The sequence below is a fragment of the Triturus cristatus genome, chromosome 9, assembly GCF_964204655.1.
Source record: "Triturus cristatus chromosome 9, aTriCri1.1, whole genome shotgun sequence".
Lineage (NCBI taxonomy): Eukaryota > Metazoa > Chordata > Amphibia > Caudata > Salamandridae > Triturus > Triturus cristatus.
The window spans coordinates 397,019,856-397,045,686 of NC_140592.1; positions in this window are offsets into that span (position 1 = coordinate 397,019,856).

Genomic DNA, 25,831 nt, shown 5'->3' on the forward strand with positions numbered 1-25,831 from the left:
AGATCAGATCGATCGACTGCTCACCGTAGCACAAAGTTGCATTGCACTTAGTGCAGAGCACTTTTAAAAATTGAAATTGAGGACGGATGTCCAAATTTTGTGCTGAAGGATGCACTCTTGATTTGAAGTGCTCGGCTGCGATGAGGTGGAAGGCGCAGGAGCAGGAGTGTTTCTCATCTGTTTGCACTCTTCTCGTGCAAGATTGTTCGGATGAAGGGTCCTTAGTGTGCTTCATCATACTTGCCGTGCCACACGAGTATTTCTTGTTAGGATCCCCTCGCGACAGCACTCTTTTGTAAATCTTGCACGTGACAAAGGTGGCATTGGTTTTAGTTTGCCCCTCGGGAAAAGTAAAAAATTTCCACACCACAGATGAAAAATGTGGTGTGGGTGGTGACTCCTCCAAAAATTCATCCTCAGATGAATGAGGAGATGCAGGTGATGCCTGCTGCCCTGAAGCCATTTTTAGTTGAAAAAAGTTAGAGCTAAGTGTAAACTTAGTCTAAAAAATCTTCTCTGCAAAGAGATGCTCTTTCAAAGAAGGTGACAGAAGAATGATTGAATTGGGTGGGGTCTTTCAATAGTTAGAACAGCAAGTGTAATGAACCAATCAAATCTCTTTTTTTGCAGGTCACATAGGATCCGCGCACCCTGCGCATATGCATCACGCACCCAGCGCGCATCCGCGAAATTGAATTAAAAAAAAACCATAGGATTACATGTAAAAATATATTACTTTTAAGACTAGTTTAGAGTTTGTCTTCAATTAATATTCACATGAAATACATATATATGTTTTTTTAAATGTTAAATATTTCGCGGGATCCGCGCACCTACCTTGTCATAGTAGCAGATGACGCATCGCGGAAGCGTGTAAACGTCGCGTTACGTACATCGAACGTGTCGCGTATAGGCTGGGAGGCACGTACCGGTCACATTGCGATCGTGCACTAAACATGTACCCAACGCATACCATGCGCGGATGCTATCGCGTAGGGATTGAGAACGGTGCGCATACAGTGCGCGTAGCCAAAAAACATGGAAAAAAATATATAAAATAACGTTTTGAACATATAGTTAAAAAATATTTTAAAAAATATAAAAAAATATGTTTGAAAAACCCAATAAAAACAAATAACATTTTTAAAAGAATTAATTGAAAAAATAAGTTTAAAAAATGGTGATAAAAAAGTATTTTAAAAAAACATAATTAATGAAATTGACACACTGAATTTGAAAAATATAGAAATCCAATGAAAATCATTAAACATGATATCTTTAGAGATAAGTTATAGATAGGAATTAGCATTTAAAAAACCTTTGAAATTCACTGAAAAAACCATAGGTTTCATGCACGTTATAGTTAGGAATTGGCATTTAAAAAATCTTAGAAATTCACTGAAAATACCATAGGTTTCAGGGGCGTTATAGTTAGCTGGACATTTCCCTCGTACAAAACCCTAGAAATTCCCCTGTTATAGTTAGTTCAGCTAACTATAGCTCGCGCCCCCGCAATGCACTGCTGATGACGTCACATATTACATCACTCATGACATGGTCAGTGACATCACTGATGACATCACTGATGATATCTCAAATGACATCACTGATGACATCACTTAAGACGTCATCCATGTGATAAATTAGTGCATCTTCTCACACCCTAATATAACCTTTGATACACCGACTAATTTCAGATGGCCATTTTGAAAACCATAGATACTCCAATACCAATAACTATATACCCACTCATTGACTCTTAGGTCTACATACATCTCCACTCAGTCACCTGTACAGTCACTCATACTTACAGTCACTCTGTACAAGACTATCATATGCATTTATACACCTATATAGACACTCACACACCGCCAATCATCCATTGAGGTACTGACTCACCTAGTGAGTCGTTCAAATAATTAAACACAGTCCAATTTACTCACCTATACAGTTAAACACACTCAAGTTCACTTACTCATAAAAATACTAACAAATTCTGACGCTCTTATACAATTACTAATACAAGCACAGACTCATCCATACAGCAACTCCCACAATCACACACTCTCACATATAGATAGTTATATACTCTTACACACATATACACTGCGTTTCACATTTGTAGTTACTGACACATGTACAACTGAGATATACATTCAATCACTAACACACCCATACATACACTCACCCAACCATACAGTCCATCACAGTTGCACTCTTAAAACCATGCACCCATAGAATCACCCACTCACACATCTATGCACAGAATCACACACACCCCGCCCACACAAACACTCAGGCACCCATACAGATACTCAGACAACCAATCAATAACCCATATAGACACTCATATAGCTATTCACAAAACCATGCAGCCACTTATACACCAACACACAGACACATACAGACATTCACACAGTTTAGTCACTAGTCTGCAGTAAGATACATTTAATGACTCACTTATAGAGTCAGTTACGCACCTAGAAAATCATCCATTCACACGCTTGTACACCCACTCATTCTTCAACAGGCCTTTCCCTATATATATTAAACATATTAAAACTGTACAGAAACACATACTCACTGGATGATGTCATCAGTGATGCCATCAGTGATGTCATTTGAGATGTCATCAGTGATGTCATCAGTGATGTCACTGACCATGTCATGAGTGATGTAATATGTGACATCATCAGCAGTGCATTGCGGGGGCGCGAGTTATAGTTAGCTGAACTAACTATAACAGGGGAATTTCTAGGGTTTTGTACGAGGGAAATGTCCAGCTAACTATAACGCCCCTGAAACCTATGGCTTTCTCAGTGAATATGAATAAGTACATTTTGGTATAACTAATTTGAACTTTTAAACAATATACAGTTGAATTAATATATATATCCTTTATTAGTTCACACTATGTATATGAGTTTTGTAAAAACTCGTTATTACATCTTGTAATGCTTTTTCGCTATTCTTTTTTTCCTAATCTTGTCTGGATGTGGCCATTAATTCAGATACCTTTTAATAAAATTGTTAAACTATTAAATCAAATGCAGCCATAATTCTATCCCTCTGTCTTTCTCTATCTCTCTCTAAAGGTCTTGCAGCAGTAATTAATTGCTGTGTGAGGATTACTAATAATGAAATATCCAAAGGCACCACCTTGGTTAAGCATAATGAAAGCCAACAACGAATATGAGTGGAGCACTTTGAAGAACTGCTGAACAGCCTGTGCCGCAGTCTCCACCAGACATACAGCTGGCTGATCAGGACTTGCCAATTGACTGCAGCAGACCAACCCAGGAAGAAATACGTCAATCCATCAAACATCTGAGAAATGGAAAGTCAGCAGGACTCTACAACGTTCCTGCAGAGGCACTGAGGGCCACATTGAAACATCAGTAGACATGCTCTAACCCATGCTTGTAAGGATCTGGGAAGAGGAAAAGGTGCCGTCAGACTGAAAGGAGGATATCTCATCAAGATCCCCAAGAAAGGTGACCTGAGTAATTGCACAAACTACAGAGGGATAACTCTTCTATCAACACTTGGCAAAGTGTTCAACAGAGTCCTCCTAAACATAATGAAGGAACAAGTCAACACTCAGTTGCGAGATCAGCAAGCTGGCTTCTGCAAAGATAGATCCTGTACAGACCAGAATGCAACACTGCTATCTGCCACTGCCATTGAGCAGTCGATAGAACAGAACTCCTCCCTCTATGTCAACTTTATTGACTATGAGAAGGCATTCAATAGCATGGACATAGAGACCCTTTGGAAACTCCTTCTCCACTAAGGTATGCCAGATAAACTCATAAGAATTATCAGGAACTCTTATGAGGGAATGACCTGCAAGATAGTCCCTGGAGGACAACTCATGGAAGTCTTCCTAGTGAGGACCAGAGTCCCTGAGTGTTTTTTGCTCTCCCATAGTGAGGCCGCCCTCCAGATTACGAGTGTAACTCATATCTGGCAGGCTTTTTTTGGCATTCCCACAGTGGCGTCTTTAAAAACAGGCACCACAATGGGAACGCCAAGAACAGTCCCTGCACGGCATGGACTGAAAAGTCCCTTGTGTGCATCCACAGGGCACAGAGGCACAGGGGCCCCCTATGTTTCCTCTCAGCCAGGGTTTTCATGGAGGAGAAATTGCCATGAAAACCCTAGTGCAGAGGAAACTCATAATATGCTTGGAAGGACCACAGCGGTCCAGCCAAGCATGTTGATGCCTCTGCACCTCCACAACACCACCAGGGAATGGCGATTCCATGCAGCTGTGGCAGGGCAGTGGTGGTCCCACTACCCAACTGATAATAGGGAGGTGTGGGTCCACGGACCGCCAGACTCGTAATCAGCCCCTTGGTGGGACAACTGCCATTAATCCTGAGGGGTTACATTTACTATCCTGAGGGGTTACATTTACTATCCTCATGCCACAGTAAGACATTTTACATAAGATTATTTACCAGAAAACAAACAAAATAACTTATACCCAGAATTAACTAATATATATTTGTAATATAATGAACAGTACAAATTATCTAAAGAATAATTGTTGTAATTGATAATATTAAATAAATTATACATTATATTCTGTATATTTTTATTGAATAATTATAAAATATTATACATGCTACATAAAATTACATATTAACTCTATGTAAAAAAATTACAAAATTACAGCTATTACATTTAAAATACCATGAATTAATTCTAAAACAAATGTAACATTAAATCATTTTTTATTACACACATAAATATTTAAATTATATTAACAATTACCTAATTTATAATATTTACATTTTGTGTCACTAAATAAAAGAAATAAAAATGCACTACACTGAAAATAAGAAACACAAAATAAATATAAAAAACATTCTTGTTAAATTTTAAACACAAATTAATGTTAATATAAAATAATTACATGTAAAATCTAAAAAGTAAGCATAAATACCCTATTCAAATTACATAAAAAATGTTGTTTTATAATTTAATATTTACCTACTTTATACACAAAATAATTAATAAGAAATTAACTTCTTATTTATTGCTAAACTAAAACTATAAAATTATTTATTGTGATTCAAACAAAATATATTGTTTTGAAATAAAGATGTTATTATTCGCAAATAATTACACCAAAATTACATTTTGTTTGAAACATATATAATTGTCAATTAAATAAGTATTATTCTATAAAACATGTAAAAAATGTACATTTGTTTTAAACATTTTCAAAAATAAATTATAAATTTACATGCACACAAACATACGTTTTAAGATTTTTTTGTGATAATTTACAAAAATACAAACACATTAATACACATTAAAAAAAATTAAAGTCTTTCAATAAAAAAATTAATTAACAATTTAAAAATTAATCTTCCCATTTTGTAATCAATAATTAAATTATTAACAGTTTAATATTCACAGATTTAAAAAATCTTCCCACCCTTTTCCCATAAAACCCCAAAATCTCTCTACTATAACATATTTACATTTTCATTAATAAAAAACATTATTCGCATTTGAAATAAAATATTCATTTTAACTGGTAAATTATTAAAAACATTTACAAAACATACTAACACAAAAATTAACATACATATACAATTTAAAATTACAGAAAACACTTTTAAATGAATCCATAAAAACAATAATACATACATCGATATTTTTCAAAGCTAAATTATTCACAACATTGAAAACAACACTTAAACTTATATTCTTACCTTTGATATAATCCTATCCACAATGTTTTCTATCACAATTCTTTTTTTTTATAACTTCTGTTTATTGCCATTTTAGAAAATACAAAGACACACCATATTACGCGGCTGGCCTGCTGGCATTGATTATTTCAGAAATACAACCACACATATTTCTCACACCACATTTCCCTTCCACTCTTCTCAGGTGCCAATTCCGATCCGGTAAAAAAATTCCCCGTCCGACTCGTATCCGGATTTTTTTCCGTCCGAATCGTCAAAGTAGCGTACAAACTGCCAAGTACGATTCGAACGGAAAAAAGTCCATACGAATCGCATTGGGAAGATTTCCCCACACGTCCTCGGGTCGGGAAAAGTCACCGACACGTCCCCGGTCGAAAAACCCACCGTGCGGAAAAATAAAGTCCGACTGCGCAAGTACGATCCCTCCCGTCCTCCCCATTTCACAACCGTACGCAAAAAACACCGTCCGAACCGAACTCCCATAGCAACCATGGAGACATGTGCCCGCATACGCGCCGAACACCCCACCACCCCCCTGCCCGCGTATGTACGCACCGAACCCCCACCCCAGCAGTGCATGTACGCCCCGAACCCCCACCCGTGTATGTACGCCCCGAACCACCACCCGTGTATGTACGCCCCGAACCCCCACCCGTGTATGTACGCACCAAACCCCCACCCCAGCCGTGTATGTACGCACCGAACCACCACCCGTGTATGTACGCCCCCGAACCCCCACCCGTGTATGTACGCACCCAACCCCCCCCCAGCCGTGTATGTACGCACCGAACCCCCACCCGTGTATGTACGGACCGAACCCCCACCCGTGTATGTACGCACCCAACCCCCACCCCAGCAGTGTATGTACGCACCGAACCCCCACCCGAGTATGTACGCACCTAACCCCCCCCAGCCGTGTATATACGCACCTAACCCCCCCCCAGCCGTGTATGTACGCACCGAACCCCCCCCCAGCCGTGTATGTACGCACCGAACCACCACCCGTGTATGTACGCACCGAACCCCCACCCGTGTATGTACGCACCAAACCCCCACCCCAGCCGTGTATGTACGCACCGAACCACCACCCGTGTATGTACGCCCCCGAACCCCCACCCGTGTATGTACGGACCGAACCCCCACCCATGTATGTACGCACTCAACCCCCACCCCAGCAGTGTATGTACGCACCGAACCCCCACCCGAGTATGTACGCACCTAACCCCCCCCAGCCGTGTATGTACGCACCTAACCCCCCCCAGCCATGTATGTACGCACCGAACCCCCCCAGCCGTGTATGTACGCACCGAACCACCACCCGTGTATGTACGCACCGAACCCCCACCCGTGTATGTACGCACCAAACCCCCACCCCAGCCGTGTATGTACGCACCGAACCACCACCCGTGTATGTACGCCCCGAACCCCCACCCGTGTATGTACGGACCGAACCCCCACCCGTGTATGTACGCACCCAACCCCCACCCCAGCAGTGTATGTACGCACCGAACCCCCACCGAGTATGTATGCACCTAACCCCCCCAGCCGTGTATGTACGCACCTAACCCCCCCCAGCCGTGTATGTACGCACCGAACCCCCCCCAGCCGTGTATGTACGCACCGAACCACCACCCGTGTATGTACGCACCAAACCCCCACCCATGTATGTACGCACCAAACCCCCACCCCAGCCGTGTATGTACGCACCGAACCACCACCCATGTATGTACGCCCCCGAACCCCCACCCGTGTATGTACGCACCCAACCCCCCCCCAGCCGTGTATGTACGCACCAAACCCCCACCCCAGCCGTGTATGTACGCACCGAACCACCACCCGTGTATGTACGCCCCCGAACCCCCACCCGTGTATGTACGGACCGAACCCCCACCCGTGTATGTACGCACCCAACCCCCACCCCAGCAGTGTATGTACGCACCGAACCCCCACCCGTGTATGTACGCACCCAACCCCCACCCCAGCCGTGTATGTACGCACCGAACCCCCCCCAGCCGTGTATGTACGCCCCGAACCCCCAGCCGTGTATGTACGCCCCGAACCCCCACCCGTGTATGTACGCACCCAACCCCCCCCCCAGCCGTGTATGTACGCACCGAACCCCCACCCGTGTATGTACGGACCAAACCCCCACCCGTGTATGAACGGACCGAACCCCCCCCCCAGCCGTGTATGTACGCACCGAACCCCCCCCCAGCCGTGTATGTACGCCCCGAACCCCCAGCCGTGTATGTACGCCCCGAACCCCCACCCGTGTATGTACGCACCGAACCCCCCAGCCGTGTATGTACGCACCGAACCACCACCCGTGTATGTACGCACCGAACCACCACCCCAGCCGTGTATGTACGCACCGAACCCCCACCCGTGTATGTACGGCCGTACCCACACCCCACCAGGGAATGTACGGACCGCACCCCCACCAGTGCATGTACGGACCGTACTGACGCCAAAAAAACACGTACTGAACCAGGACAAACCATACTTACACAAGGAGAGTAAAGTAGAGTTTCCCCACACCACCAAACATGCCCAACAACCCCACAAACATCACATACACTCACCTGCAACTGCCAAACTGCCAAACAGAGGCCCAAAACTCAATCACTCCTCATAACACACCCACACAAATTTCAAACACAGCCACACCCACAAATGGACCAATAAAAATGGACCACACACACAAACCATGAGCCTTTGCAACAGACCCACTGCTGCCAGAGCCCACAGACGACCCACACCACCATACTTGAACCTCACACTTGCATACCTTCACACAACCACCTACACAAACACCCCCTCATCACATTCACACACACACCTCCACTACCACACCCACACACCCACAACCATCCACACCCACACCCCCACAACCATCCACACCCACACCCCACGCCATGTCCACCACCAAGAATCCAAAGTTCACAAAGGAGGAGCTGGAGATCCTTGTCGACGAAATCCTCAGAGTCGAGCCACAGCTCTTTGGGACATTGGTCAGACAGACCAGCATATCCGAAAAAACGGCCATGTGGCAGAGGATCGTCGATTCTGTGTATGCTGTTGGGACCACCAGAAGGACCAGGCACGAGTGCCAATCCAGGTGGTACGATCTGCGGAGGACGGTCAAGAGGAAGATGACTGACAATCACAACCAGGGGAACATCACTGGAGGAGGGCCGCCCCCCAGACCGGTACAATACCATCCCTGGGAGGAGAAGGTGATGTCCACGCTGGCGGTGGAGGGACTACACGGACTGCCTGGACTCCCAGACCCTGGTGAGTACACAAACAACTCACCTCACATGGGGGGGATGCCATACACAATCAATCATGCATGCCACCCCCCCCAAGCCACCACCGGACACAACAACACTCCACAAACACACACATGCCACTAGCGCCTCCATGCCCCATGCATCAATCAGGGCCATGCCAAGTCACAGGCCACACAAAACACCAACACAACACAGGATGTGGTCGATGCTGGGAGTGGGGGCATCAAAACTAACATTGAGCAACTCACAAGCACAAAACAATGCCCCAGCCCATATGGCCCTGGGCACAGCCATACAAACTGTGTGTACCCACACAGTACTGTCTTGCCTGCAAATGGTGGCTGCCATGCAGGATGACATGGGTCTGAAGGCAGAATTTGCACATTACAGCAGACAATGAAGATGCACCGCTCTGATAGAGTCTCAGCACACACCGCCACAGCAGCAGCCTACACTCAGACACACTGCCCAATGGGTGCCCGGAGAACAGGGACTAACTCACATGAACAAGCCAATGGCCATTCAAAGACCGGCTAACTGTGTGTGCCCAGGAAGCTGGCCTGAGGTGACAGAGAGTGACAAAGAGAGGGAGGGAGAGGGGGAATGAGAGGGAAGGAGACAGAGGGGGACACAGGGAGACAGACAGAGGGAGGGAGTAGGGTGACAGAGGGAGACCGACAGAGGGAGGGAGGAGGGTGACAGAGGGAGGGAGGAAGGGAGACACAGGGAGACTAAATCACCCTTGGGTGGTGTGGCCATGTCCACTCGTCAGCCGGTGGACTGTGTGCATGCAGACCAGGTCTGGCAGTGCCTCAACCCCCCCTTCCGTAGATGAAGACCGGTCCATGTGTCAATCTGTGCACGAGTCCATCCGTGCTGCAGGCACAGACCTAACCACACACCCAGTATACCCACCCACTGTGTCGGTAAGAACCCTGTCACAAATGCTTCAGTCCCCTACCTGCAACATCAAATTGCCTTGGCAAAACACCATTTGGCCATGTACAGTGCAACACGTAAGGCGCCTCTGCATGGCTCGCTACGCCCGCACACCACACTGCTGACTGTGTACCCAAATAGATGCATCAACTAAGATTGTGTCTCACACATGCGTAAAGCCCTGACAGCTGTGGCCAAGGGACATAGCCATGCACAAGTGCACTGTGAGAGGAATGCAGGACAGATCCAACTACCCAGAGGAAGAGTGCCAAATCAGAAATGCATGCAACATGGATGCCACATGTGACACTGTTAACATTGTCTCTCTCACACACAGGTCAACGTCGACGAACACCCCCCAACACTGGGGGGGAAGTCTCACAGGACCAGGCTCCGCGGGATGAGGACCCCACCGCCAGCGATGACTCTCACCACTCCGTGGATGACCCAGACCAACCTGGCCCCTCTGGTGTCCAACCACCTGCAGCACCTGCGTCAGGTACAACTGTGCCAACCACCACCCCCATTCCTGCCACATCCCAGGAGACGTTCAGGAGCCCTGCCCGCACACGACCACCCAGCCAGTCTGCCCAGGAGGGACACGGTCCTCCGGGCACCCAGGAGGAGGCAGGCGGCAACGCAGATGCCATCCCTCAGGGGTCCCGGAGACCCGATGCACCCACAACGGCAGGCCAGGTGCACGTGGGCAGGGGTGGTGGGAGTGGAGGACGGCGGAGGCGCAAACCTGACCAGGCAGCTCAGGACCCGGTAGTGTCCCAGGTCAGCAACATCCTGGATACATACCGGCGTGACACCAGGGGCATGGACCAGATTGCGTCCACCCTCAATGACATCAAGGGGACCCTCCAGGAGATGAAGACCCTGCAGTCCCAGCAACATGCCTGTCAACTGCAACACCAAGGAAGGATGGAGGATAGACAGGCTGAGCTCGTGGCGGTGCAAACCCAAATGACCGGTGTACTCCGTCGGATTGCCGACAACATGGGCAACCCTCCCTGTGGCACCAGGCGAAGGCCATTACCAGACACAGGGAGGGATCAGGAGGAGGAGGATTCATCCGACGGAGCGTCACAGACATCGTCACGGACTGCTTCCGAGTGTCCCCGCAGGAAGGTGGGTCGTCCACGAAAAAGACTGTGAGAGTCAGCAGAACATCACCATCTCCCAGGTCACCTGGCCTGGCATCTGGCCCTCTGGCCCAATAGCAGCACATGACATTCTCTGCCACATGGACTTGCTGGTCACTGTCTGACCCATGTTGACGAAGACTGTGGCATGGACTCTGACATTTTTCTACGGCAAGGATACCAACTCCCCCAGTGAACTTTGGATTCTACACTCCCGCTGTGCACCTCTTGTCATCCCCACAAACCCGTACCCCACCACAAATAAATTAATCACACTTACAAGATGATGCCGTTATTCTGCATTATTACAATACATGTGTGTGTCGTAAAGTCAAAGCATGCCTGATCTCAGAATTAACTCCAACCATCCAAACCGTGGGGTCGCAGTCTTGCCCATGACACACATGGGTCCCAATGTATCATCTGATACAGACATGGAGTACCATACTCACCTGTGCTGGGCCCAACCAGCTGAGTGGTTCCCGCACAACTGTGGCTACAGACACATTCAGGGGAGCAACAGTCATGCGCAGAGGTCAGGGATCATGTGGAGTGACCTGGCTTGCCGCTCCCAGGTATGTCTAGACATGTGTCCCTACAATGTGCAGCATGCTTGCGTCAGGCGGATGTTGAGAATGGTGGCTAGGCCAAGGTTGGATGCATGGAGATGCCAGAATGCAGTTTAGGATCACAGTGCCACATGGTTGTGTTGGGGTTGTGGGCTGCATCATGAGTGTGGGCGTGGATCGAGAAGGTCATCCTGCAGCTGGCTGTGAAACATTCCCCCCATCCCGTTTGGACGTTGATGTGGCCTGGTTGCCCGACGCAGTAGCAGAGCTGTGCAGATGCACTCCGTATATGGACAAGTACCATGGGAGTCGTAAGGCACATGTCCGTAGACTGCAGGGTAGGATTCGACACGGATGTTGTAGTTGCCCTGGGGGATGGTCTCTCTTGCCTTGAGGTGGATGGAACTGTGCATCTTGTGCATAATACAGTTCCCACTCCCTGACAAACCCCTAGCATCTTGTCACTCTACACATAGACACATATGCACCACCTATGAAAACTATGCCAGACATGCCGCACGCACAGTGGCAACAGGCCACCATTGACAGGGAAGAGGCACCTTGGAGACAGAGGGACAAATTTATTAGTCATGTGTGTTGGAATGACAATGATACTCTGTCAACACATACACAGGTCATGTGGATGAACATGTGGGAGCAACACTGGCACCCCCCATTGCAACACAGATGCTGGTATCCCATTGACCTGGCACACAAGTGACGGATAACAGCTAAACACCCCCTGCTGCCACGGAGAGGCCGCTATACACCATTGAGGCCCTGATGGGGCAATCACACACCATGTCAACCCGGTGCAACCTGTATGTTTCCGAGGCCAGTGTTACACACAATGATGGCCTCATCACAATCCCCAATCCCCTGCCACATGACAGTCACCAAGTCTGAACATGGCTCCAGGTGAAGCCTGCCCCATGTCATGTTCCCCATGTAGGATCACCATGTATGCAAATGGAACACACATGAACCGGAGAATTGCACACAGACTACAAACAATTCACACACCCAAAACGACGTGAGGCATCCCTTACCCTAAGGAGATTTCAACACTTGCCCGTGCATGTGACGCTGAATCAGCACATGTTGCTGTGTTCATGAGGAGTAGCAGGAGCACAACAATGCCACCAGCAGACAGCATGCACATGGACCTGTGGAAGAGAGACACACAAGGAGTCAGCACAAAGGAGCACATCCGCAAGCATGTACTCAACACGTATCATGTTGTCAACATGACAGGTGACAATGATGACCCTCAGACAACATCCTTCCATTGCGCCATCACTTGAGTGACACTTCAATACACACCACTGACTCACTTGGCAGACATGCAGATGGACACACACATTGCAACACATGCCACATACGGCCCAATGCGTGCACACTCAGACACTGGAACTCACCACTAAGCAAAGAAGTTGCGTATGAGCCGACTCCGCATGTCCTCCACAGCCTCCTCCTCCTCCACATCACTTGCCCCGTCACCAAGGCCTTCATCCTCCACGGGTGGATGGTCCTGGTCATCTTGATCCAGTATGAGTGGAACAGCTTCCTCCACTGCCATGTTGTGCAGCATGCAGCAGACGATGATGATCTTGCACACCTTCACCGGGGCATATGGGAGTGCTCCGCCGGTCTTGTGGAGGCACCGGAATCGGCTCTTCAGAAGTCCAAACGTCCTCTCAATGACTCTCCTGGTCCGCCCATGTGCGTTGTTGTAGCGGTGCTCGGCAGCCGTGCTGGGGTTGCGGACAGGCGTCATCAGCCATGGCATGTTGGGATAGCCAGCGTCCCCTACAAGGAAACATCATGGACAGAAGTGTGTCAGCACAGGCAGTGAGATTGGAAGATGACGCCAAACACTGAACTGCCAGAGTCTACCCACCAACAATACATGCTCGCTCGTTCCGCAGCTGCAGCATCATTTCAGGCAGCCTGCTACGCCTCATGATGAAGGCATCGTGTGCTGATCCTGGAAAGCGAACACAGACATGTGAAATCACCATGTTGGACAGACACACCACAAGGGCATTAATGGAGTGATAATGTTTGCGATTCCTATACACCACCTCCTGTGCCTGTGGTGGTACCAACGCAACATGTGTCCCATCTATGGACCCAATGACATGGGGCATCCCTCCCAGGGCATAGAACTCACGCTTGACATCTGTCAACTGCTCACGATTTGGGAATTTAATGTACTCATCCAGGTGAACCAACATGGCCTCTAAGAAATCATGCAGAACACGGCTGAACATCGTCTGGGACATGCCCCCGACATCAGCAATGGTATGTTGGAACGTACCCGTGGCAAGGAAATGTAGGGCTGCCATCACCTTCAACTTGGGTGTCAGTGCACTGGGATACCTGTGGCGCGGGAGGAGTTGTGCTTCCAGCCGGCCAGTCAACTCATCAATCAACCGTTGGCTGAATCTGTAGCGGCGTATACAGTCCCGTTCATGCAGGGCAGCCATGTCTGGCATACGTCGAGGGAGAGGCGGAGCCCTGCAGTGAAATGGAAGGAACACCGAAGAGTGAGCACTGTACAACGACATCGTCAATGCACTGAGCACATGTTACACAGCCAATACACATATGCCACGTTGTGAGTCAGGTCTGTGCCACATTTCCTGGACACGTACGCCAGTCAGGTGACACTCCTACCAAGGGACAGCCACTAACGGAGGGGGGCAAGATCACGATGACATGGCATGAGACTAGCTGTGGGCCAGTGTAAGTGAACATGCACACGCATCACAGGATTCACAGACATCCACACATGTGCAGAAGTAGTATGCGTATGGTACAGACAGGTAGTTGGATGCGATATGCACTGGTCACATGTCATAGGAATAGGACAGGCCACACACATTGCCTTTGAGGAGTACATGTCGAGACAGAACATACATAGGGAGCATGTGGATATGTACTTGTGTTGATACTCCGTGTAGTTGCATACATACACACCTCATGGCAAATCACATATGTGGGCTGGTGTGCGGAACAGTGTGCCATGCCCATCGACACACAGACACATGTTGGCAGCAGCAACTGCTGATGCATTGAACCACACACCCACAGCAAAATCATGGAAAGACATGCCACACACATGACATGGTTGCAGCGTGCAACGCAGCCATACACATGTCATGTGTAATATTCCGTGTACCTGGCATCAGGGGACAGGTGCGGGTGTCCGTGACTGGGACATGCAAGTGACTCATGGCTCCACTAGTGTGTACGACATGCACACATGTCAAAGGAGTGCAGGGGATGTGTGGTACAATGCGCACCATCACACACGACATGTGTACACAGCTCATCGTACATGTGCTTTGCCCACACCTCAGGGGTAAAGTGCCACATCACATCCTGACACACCTGTGTCACACACATGTGGTATTGCACAGACAATGCATTGGTGTCCACCCTTGGCAATACCTGTCCGCTCCATTCCTGTCTGTGTGCCGCCTGTCACCACTGACAGTTGTGAAACGCACCGTACATACGCTCGGAGTGCGTGTATAGGGTCCCTGGGCCAATATTGCCACTGTAGTACGGACTGTACAAGCGCTTGTACGGTCCGGATCACAATATGGGCGCTGGCGTATGCGTACGCCACAGTAGTACGGACCGTACAAGCGCTTGTACGGTCCGGATCACAATATGGGCGCTGGCGTATGCGTACGCCACAGTAGTACGGACTGTACACGCGCTTGTACGGTCCGGATCACAATATGGGCGCTGGCGTATGCGTACGCCACTGTAGTACGGACTGTACACGCGCTTGTACGGTCCGTACTACTGTGGCGTACGCATACGCCAGCGCCCATATTGTGATCCGGACCGTACAAGCGCTTGTACGGTCGGTATCACTGCTTGTGGGGTGCCCTAGGGCGTGGAACGCACCGTACCTGTGTGTAAATGTATGAAAACACATAGGGGACACATGAGGGACAAGTATAAGGGCCTAAATGCATGATGGTTGCCATGGAGACTGAGTTAAATTTTTGATTTTGAGCACCAGGTGCACAGCAGAAGTCAGTTTGAAAGAATCTACATTGTTGCAATGTGGATGTTGACTTGACATCATTATCAAAACTGAAACCATGCAAAGCCACACACTGGGGTAGGTTTGAAGGGATTGGATGAAACGTAGGATGCTAATGTGACTGACCAATCAATCTGTACTCCTATACATGAACAGGCCAGCCAGGCATATATAAGGCAGCCAGGTCCCATGAGAGAGCACTTGCCTGCACATCCATTCATCCATGACCACTGCTGCTGATAGTGATTCCTCTGGCACCATGTCCAGGACTGTGGAGAGGTCACAGCCATTCACCCAGGAGGAGAACCTTGCCCTGATAGATGTGATCCTCCCACAGTTCCAGAGCCTGTATGGTCGACCAGGGGTTCAGGTGAGTGCAGACTCCACTAGCTTAGACTGTGCCCCTTTTGTGTGACAGTGACTTCTGGCATTGTGTCCATGTGTGACAGACATGCACTGTTGTTTTGAGTGGGTCCCAGGGTGTGGAAGGCCTCATGTCACCCATGCAGAGCATGCTGTGTTTCCTGTGTGCACTCCTCACTTGCATAGTGCCTACTGTGACAATGAATGCAAGGTGCATGCCACATTCTGCCTGCATACTCCTCCTGGGGATGTTGTTTCCACAGTCCTGATGTGATCCTGTGTTCCCCCCAGTGTGACAGGTGTCAGTACCCATGGATGTGTGTTTGTTCAGTGTACCTGTGCTGTGAGTGTCCAAAGGCCGTGTTCGTCCCCTGCACATTGGTGTGTGTGTTAGTCCCCTGTCATGTGGGTGAGTGCATATGGGGAGTGTTGCACACAAGCAGCATGAGGGATGGATATGGCCTGGCCATCCGATGTGAGCAGGGAGCAGTGCTGTGTGCATGCCGTGCTGAGCCAGCCCCACACCTGTGACACCCCCGTCTACTGGCACATGGGCAGAGTGAGGTGTGTACCCGCAGTTGGCAATGCCATGTGATTGTCCTGTACCTGTGTGTGTCTGTGTACTCTGCTGAGGTAGCATCAGTGTGCTGGGGCAGGTGACTGCTGTGAGGTGCTGTACATAATCCTGGTGTAGCCTGTGAGGCACAGTGTGATCCCTGGTCAGTGAGTGTGTGGTACCCCTCATGCCACCCGTGTGCTTTCACTGGCACGTAGTGCATTTGGCCTTCCACAGTGGATAATGTCCCTATGACAAAGGTGCAATTAGTTGCATGCATACCATGGCCTGTTCATAATGAGGATTGTTCTATATGTGTGTCTCTGTGTCTTTGCTCATGTGGATTAATGTATTCTCTCTTTTGCATCCTCACAGGTAGGCGCCATTGCCAAGGGGGAGATCTGGAGGGAAGCCGTCAGTGCCGTGAGGGGTACAGAGGGTCGGAGGCGGAGCCTGTCTCAGGTGAGGAAACGCTGGCAGGACATCCGGTGCTGGACGAGGAGGATTGCACGGCTCCTGCTGGGGGACTCACCTGAGAGCCGTAAGAACCGTGGGCGCCGTCGTCTGACCCACATCCAGAAGCGTGTGCTGGCGGTGGTCTTCCCCGATATGGACAGGCGCCTACAGGAGAGGCAGCAGCAGGAAGGGGGTAGGTACATGTGTGTCAGTTGTGTGTCCCCAGCCAATGTAAGTGTGCAGTTGCATGGATACACTGCCAGGGTTTGATTGTGCAGTGCGTCAACTTCTCCACAAAGTAGCACAGTGCTGTTCTCACTCCCTCCCTTCCCCTCCTTGCCATGTGTTCCCTGGTCTGTCTGTAGCCACTCTTGCACAAGGTTATTTAGGCAGGCAGTTCATGCAGGTGCCCTGGCCTATGCTATCAGCATCATGTGTGGGGGTGATGTGCCACAGGTATGGGGACCTTGCGTGTGCCATGGCCAATTTCAGTCATTGTGGTGTCCATGTCACTTGGCACTGATTGTGAATCACGACATAGGGGTGTGTCTCCAAAATGTACAGCCTTCCAGCATGCATGTCCAATTGTGTGCCCTCTGACATGATGTGCCTGAGTGGGAGGCCTGCTAAGTGCAGGGACGGTTGCTTAATTTGCAGTCATGTCCATCCTGGACCATGGGGGAGTGTGGGCACTACTGTGCCCTGGGGCACCTCTTCCTAGGTATCATGTGCGTCATCCAACAATATGGCCATTCACTGTGTCTTCACCATGGGTTGGGTAGGGTGGCATTGTACCCTGGGCTCAACTGTTAGGACCTACAGGTTGCTACATGTGTCCACTGTACAGGGGGACCCATTTTGCTTGTGCATACTCACAGTGGGCATTACCTGTGTGTGTTGTTGAGACAATCTGATGATGTTTGCCTGTCAATGATGTGTGGACATGGCCACCAGGGGCTGTGTGTGTACAGTCATGAATTAGTGGAGGCCATGTGTTTCCATCCCAGAGTAAGAGGTGTACATACTTTCTCCGTCTCAATGAGATTGTCTCAGGTGTGGGTGGTTTGTGCGTACAAGGCCTACATGTCAGAAGCTTCATCCTCCTTGCTGGGTTTAGCCTGTGTGTGATGTTTGACTGGACATACGCTCAAGGTGCAGTGACCCTGTCATGTGTGGCCTGGTTTCATGTATTGCCTTTGCAGCATGCGGCAAGAGTAAATGGATATGATTCATGCTCATCCCTTTTTGACGACGCAGTGTGGTGCAGGTGCTGTGCACATTTGTCCCCAGAGGCTGGCTCCTCTCTAAAATTTCAGGTGCAGTGATTTGCTGTTGTGTCATGATCTCCATTGTGTCTCAGTGGCATGGTGGGTCGAAAAACTGTGTGTTCCATGGCCTACATGTGTACATTGTTTTGTAGGTGTTACTCCTGTTACTTTTCAGGCTATGCAATGTGACCTATGTATATTTGACTCATGTGACATATGTGTACAGGTGTCTGATTTTCTCCTGTCTCTTCACCTTGCCCACAGCATCGCCGGGGGACACGGAAGGAGACACTAGCACGGACCGGGATGAGGGATTGAGCACCAGTGCCAGCAGTGCTGTCCTGTCTGGCACATGGAGTGGCACGGAGGCCGAAGGGAGTGAGGCAGAGGACCTGTTGACTGCCAACACAGACTATGACGCAGACGGGTCCGAGGCTGAGCTCCCAGAGGTGGCGGAGTCTGCCCCCTCAGCTGATGGCAGCCCTCCACATCCCCCCGCCACCTCAGGTTCCATCACCGGCCTCCCACATGCTCGTGGCCCTTCCCTCCGTGCTCGGTCCCCACATGTCTCCTTCCTGCCAGGCACCACTGCTGCGGTGAGTGCGGAGTCTGTGGACATCCTGAGGCAGTTGCAGGTTGGTCAGACTGCGATGCTAAATGTCCTCCATGCCCACACCCAGGTGCTGACCCAGATGGAGGCATACATGGAGGGCATGTCGGCTGCGCAGTCTGACCAACGGCAGTTGCTGAGGTCCATAGACTCCACACTGACTGCAGCACTGGATCTCCTGCAGCGCTGCGTAACACCCCCTACCCCTGCCCCATCCACCATTCCCACTCCCGTGCCTGTCCCACGCACATCCAGACGTCAGCGTGCACGCACCCCAACAGACACAGGCACCACACCACCAGGGAAGTCGAAGCGCACACCTCCTGTCACGCACACACAGGGTGAGGAAGGCACACCCACTGGGTCGGGGGGAAAACGTAGAACACGCAGCCACAGTGGGAGTCCGCATTCCACACAACCCACTCCCTCCAAATCCACTCCCCTTAGCTCTCCTGGCCAACAGTCAGTGACAGCATCATCCACTGCGAGTGTGCCCCCCAGCCCCAGGATGACACCACCCCGCAAGCGGTGGAGGCGGGACCCGGCCAGGGGAGTTGAGTCCCCCACCCTGTCCACACCCTCCCCCAGTGGCGCTGCGACCCATCCCTTTGCCCCCCCCCCTCCTTGGGGCCTGTGGTTGGATTGGGTGCGGGGGAGTCGCTGGGGGAACTTGCCGACGTGTGCAGCGCCATTCTGTCCTCCACCTTTGGCGCTGGCACCCCCCCTGTGGCAGAATCATCCCTCCCTGCACCCACAACACCTACCCTTTCCCCTCCTGTCCCTGCGGTGCCTGTTTCCACCCTCCCCCCTGATGCCCCCTCTTCTGTGGATGAAATGGACTTGTGAACTGTGCAGGCAAGCTAGGGGACACACGTCCCGATGTGTACCCCCCCCCCCCCCCCGGACTTTGCTGCTGGGCTGGCCCATGGCCCTTGTACATAGTGGACATTTTCTCAGATATATTTTCCTGCTGAATAAAGCCTTTTCTTTTGGTTTTGCACACTGATGCTTTCCTGGACTTGCTGTTGGTGCTGGTGCTCCCTGCGTTGGGGTGGTGATAATGTGTTAGGGGTCTGTGAAATGTTGGAGTGTGCTGCTCATGGGGTGTACCCTGCCATCTGCGTGCCATCACAAAGGTCTCTGCCAATGGTATTTGGTCATGTTTGCTCTCACTGTATGGTGACATTGTCCCAAGGTGTGTTCCATCCTCTGTGGAGCAGGCCATTTTCCCTGCAGGGTGTCTCCCAAATGCTGTGCTGTGCTGTGTCTACATTTCCTGGATGTGTGAGGGTTGCCGTTCAATATAGCCATGCTGGCTCAGCGATGGCTCCGCCTGCATCTGGGGTATCACCCTTGTAGGTCACTGAACTTGTTGATGGGGTATATTGTCCTATGTCTGGGCACTGCTGGGAGTGATAGGTACACACCCCTCCTGTGTCTGGGCACTGCTGGGAGGACTCTGCATCCACCCCTCCTGTGTCTGGGCACTGCTGGGAGGACCCTGCACCCACCCCTCCTGTGTCTGGGCACTGCTGGGAGTGATAGGCACACACCCCTCCTGTCTCAGGGCACTGCTGGGAGTGATAGGCACCCACCCCTCCTGTGTCTGGGCACTGCTGGGAGGACTCTGCACCCACCCCTCCTGTGTCTGGGCACTGCTGGGAGGACTCTGCACCCACCCCTCCTGTGTCTGGGCACTGCTGGGAGGACCCTGCACCCACCCCTCCTGTGTCTGGGCACTGCTGGGGGTGTTTGGCACACCCCATTCTTATTGCAGGTTCGGTGCGTACATACACGGGTGGGGGTTTGGTGCGTACATACACGGGTGGGGGTTCGGTGCGTACATACACGGGTGGGGGTTTGGTGCGTACATACACGGGTGGGGGTTCGGGGCGTATATACACGGGTGGCGCTTGGGTGCATACATACACGGGTGGGGGTTCGGGGCGTACATACCAGGGTGGGGTGGGGGTTCGGTGCGTACATACACGGGTGGGGGTTTGGTGCGTACATACACGGGTGGGGGTTCGGTGCGTACATACACGGGTGAGGTTTCGGTGCGTACATACAAGGGTGGCGCTTGGGTGCGTACATACACGGGTGGGGGTTCGGTGCGTACATACACGGGTGGCGCTTGGGTGCGTACATACACGGGTGGGGGTTCGGGGCGTACATACACGGGTGGGGGTTCGGGGTGTACATACACGGGTGGGGGTTCGGGGCGTACATACCAGGGTGGGGTGGGGGTTCGGTGCGTACATACACGGGTGGGGGTTCGGTGCGTACATACACGGGTGGGGGTTTGGTGCGTACATACACGGGTGGGGGTTCGGTGCGTACATACACGGGTGGGGGTTTGGTGCGTACATACACGGGTGGGGGTTCGGTGCGTACATACACGGGTGGTGCTTGGGTGCGTACATACACGGGTGGGGGTTCGGGGCGTACATACACGGCTGGGGGTTCGGTGCGTACATACACGGGTGGGGGTTTGGTGCGTACATACACGGGTGGGGGTTCGGTGCGTACATACACGGGTGAGGTTTCGGTGCGTACATACACGGGTGGCGCTTGGGTGCGTACATACACGGCTGGGGGTTCGGGGCGTATATACATGGGTGGCGCTTGGGTGCGTACATACACGGGTGGGGGTTTGGTGCGTACATACACGGGTGGGGGTTCGGGGCGTACATACCAGGGTGGGGTGGGGGTTCGGTGCGTACATACACGGCTGGGGGTTTGGTGCGTACATACACGGGTGGGGGTTCGGTGCGTACATACACGGGTGGGGGTTCGGGGCGTACATACACGGGTGAGGTTTCGGTGCGTACATACACGGGTGGGGGTTCGGGGCGTACATACACGGCTGGGGGTTCGGTGCGTACATACACGGGTGGGGGTTCGGGGCGTACATACCAGGGTGGGGTGGGGGTTCGGTGCGTACATACACGGGTGGGGGTTTGGTGCGTACATACACGGGTGGGGGTTTGGTGCGTACATACACGGGTGGGGGTTCGGTGCGTACATACACGGGTGGGGGTTTGGTGCGTACATACACGGGTGGGGGTTCGGTGCGTACATACACTGGTGAGGTTTCGGTGCGTACATACACGGGTGGTGCTTGGGTGCGTACATACACGGGTGGGGGTTCGGGGCGTACATACACGGCTGGGGGTTTGGTGCGTACATACACGGGTGGGGGTTCGGTGCGTACATACACGGGTGGGGGTTTGGTGCGTACATACACGGGTGGGGGTTCGGTGCGTACATACACGGGTGAGGTTTCGGTGCGTACATACACGGGTGGCGCTTGGGTGCGTACATACACGGCTGGGGGTTCGGGGCGTATATACATGGGTGGCGCTTGGGTGCGTACATACACGGGTGGGGGTTTGGTGCGTACATACACGGGTGGGGGTTCGGGGCGTACATACCAGGGTGGGGTGGGGGTTCGGTGCGTACATACACGGCTGGGGGTTTGGTGCGTACATACACGGGTGGGGGTTCGGTGCGTACATACACGGGTGGGGGTTCGGGGCGTACATACACGGGTGAGGTTTCGGTGCGTACATACACGGGTGGGGGTTCGGGGCGTACATACACGGCTGGGGGTTCGGTGCGTACATACACGGGTGGGGGTTCGGGGCGTACATACCAGGGTGGGGTGGGGGTTCGGTGCGTACATACACGGGTGGGGGTTTGGTGCGTACATACACGGGTGGGGGTTTGGTGCGTACATACACGGGTGGGGGTTCGGTGCGTACATACACGGGTGGGGGTTTGGTGCGTACATACACGGGTGGGGATTCGGTGCGTACATACACTGGTGAGGTTTCGGTGCGTACATACACGGGTGGCGCTTGGGTGCGTACATACACGGGTGGGGGTTTGGGGCGTACATACACGGGTGGGGGTTCGGGGCGTACATACCAGGGTGGGGTGGGGGTTCGGTGCGTACATACACGGCTGGGGGTTCAGGGCGTACATACACGGGTGGGGGTTCGGGGCGTACATACACGGGTGGGGGTTCGGGGCATATATACACGGGTGGTGCTTGGGTGCGTACATACACGGGTGGGGGTTCGGGGCGTACATGCACGGGTAAGGGTACGGGCCGTACTTCCACGGGTGGGGGTACGGTCCGTACATACCCCTGCCCACGCTCTGCGTGCCTGGGTACGGGCCGTACCCATGCCTTTGGTGGGTGGGTACGGTGCGTCCCCCCATTGTTGCGGTGCCGTGGGGTCCGCACCGTACACAGGCCTTGGGGGCGTGGCTACGGGTTGTACCACGCGTACCCCTACATGACCCCAGCAATGCTGGTACGAGCTGTACCAAGGCCTTTCTGACGTGGGTACGGGCCGTACCGCCATTGTTGGAGTGACGTAGGGGGACGCGTGGTACGTTCCGTACCCACGCTCTTGCGGCCTGGGTAGGGTACGTACCGGTTCGCGTGACCATCCACTTCCGTTGTGGCGGACGCTTGCGTTGCTGGCCTCGCCCCCACACCCTGGCAGTGTCCAGGCCCTGATGGTCAGGTATGTCCAGGCCATGTGTGATTTGGTACCATGTGTTGGTGTTGTGTGTCCTGCCCCTGCCCCCCCCTTTGCCCCTGGTTGTTGTGCTGACCTTCTGCGGCGTCTGCGTCGGTTCCTGTACGCCAGGTGGACTGCTAGGAGGGCAGGGATGGCACGTAGGTTCGGGTCCATGTCTGTTCGTCGCGTCCAGCTGCTCCTTGCGTGTGTCGTCCTGATTTCCCGGCAGTTTTTGGCAGCCGGTAAATATTTACCGTGCGGGATGACGTCGGTTCGAATCGTACTTCCTGGTTCGTGAAACGTAGGCTGGATGCGTACCGACGTCACGTCGGCGCCTTTCAGGATCGGAATTGTGTTTAGTTTCTGTTCGGTCGGTGTTTTGTTCGATTCGTACGGAAATGGTGTTTCCGTATGAATCGTACTTGCATTTTCGGATGGATTTCGCACCGGGTACGAGTCGGACGGAGAAAAGGCTCCGTCCGACGGTTCGTACCCGGTTTTTACCGGATCGGAATTGGCACCTCAGTGTCCAATTGACCCAGGAGAAAACCCGTTTGCTTCTTCTTAGGAAAGTGAGTTTGCATTTTATATCTCTTTAATGTCCGTCGCTCGCCTCTCATGCAGGCCAAATCTTTATTCATTCCAGGGCAGCCCCTTCCCTCATATATTGTTTTTCATGCAAGCATGCACCAGCCCATTTCTCTCCTCCACTCTTTCAATGTAGGAGTACCCGTTACCCCCATTTTCCAAGCAATGCTGCGTTTTGCTACCATCAATCCCAACAGACCCAAAGTTTCTGATGCATAGTGGTCGCTATATATGTTTATTCAGTCACTTTTGCCATAAAACATCACACATAAACACCATGTAAAATACATAATCCATTACATTGTAGTATGATACTACCACATCCTCTATAAATACATGGTAATAAAAATACAAGTAAAATCCATTAAAATCAATGAGAAACTGTACCCAGCTGCAATAACTAACCTTCATAAAGTGCATACATTACAAGACCACTCTATGTAAGCAAAAGTATCAAAAGCTCAATGATGAATTCAGGTTAACATGGCACCTAATTCTGAGGGATTAAGGACATCATAAAGTCTTGATTCAAGCAATGCAATCACTATAAAGGAAAAGGTGCAAACCAAAACTTCAATATCAAAATTGAGAGATAAAACACAAATAAAATCACATAATAAATAGTGAATAATAGGGCAATTAATCAAATCTCGATCTTTTAGACACTCAAGCTGCTCGTAAAAAAGTTATGACTGTAAAGATAACATGATATGTTAGAAGCATCTGTAGATACATCAAGGGACTTCAACAAAGGGATTAAAAATTGCTTCCTCTGCCGGCTATAATAAGAACTGAACATGATAAAGTGCAGCAAATCCTGTGGAGATATATTGTCGCAGCCACAGGGTTCCCTTGCCTCAAGCTGTGTCCACCACGGAGGGGAAGCAAAAAATTGGTGCAATTGGTTGAACCTGAATCTGGCCAGTAAAAAGCTATCGCGCTGTGAGCAGTACATGGCAAGATACGGTTCCAACCCCTGCACAGTTTTTAGCAGCATGTGACCCAGAACTGACATTTTCTGGAGCTCTAGGTGCTCTCTCTCTAGGTGTGAATGTTCCAAGAACAGCCTTTTGCCACACCATAGCTCCTGCTACGAGAGAGAGGAGGGGTCATCAAAAATATCCGACTTACCAATATGGTAGAAAGCTGCTTTACCATGGACTATCCAAGATATTCTGTGTGACCGATCAAAAGCCAGACAGTTCGCTAAAATCATTTGATTTAACGACAATTCAGCCCTGTTCCAAATCTTAATCCAACACAGGAGTGGACAAAGGGATATCAAGTATGACACGTGGACAATCCCAAGCTCCGCCTGTACAAAGAAAACTGGAGTAGAGTGTGGAACCTGTACCAATCTGCGAAGAAAATTATTTTCTGCGGATTCGATACAGTCCAGCTTGGCATACACCCATACCTTACTATCGTATCGTAGCTGGGAAATGCACTTAGCTTGATTCATTTTTACCAGGTCACTCGGCACCATAGAGCCAACCCTCTGTGCAAAATTAAAAACCACCCCGTAGATCTGAGAAACTCAGCTCTTTTTGCCTCCTCCAGAGGTTTGCAACAAATGTTAGCATCAAATAGGACCCCCAAATAAGGGAACGCCTTAACTTTGCACAAATTAAAATTAGCAACCTTAAAGGTCTTGCTCTTAGTTGGCTTGGGGCACACTACCATCACAAATGACTTTGAGAAATTAACCTCC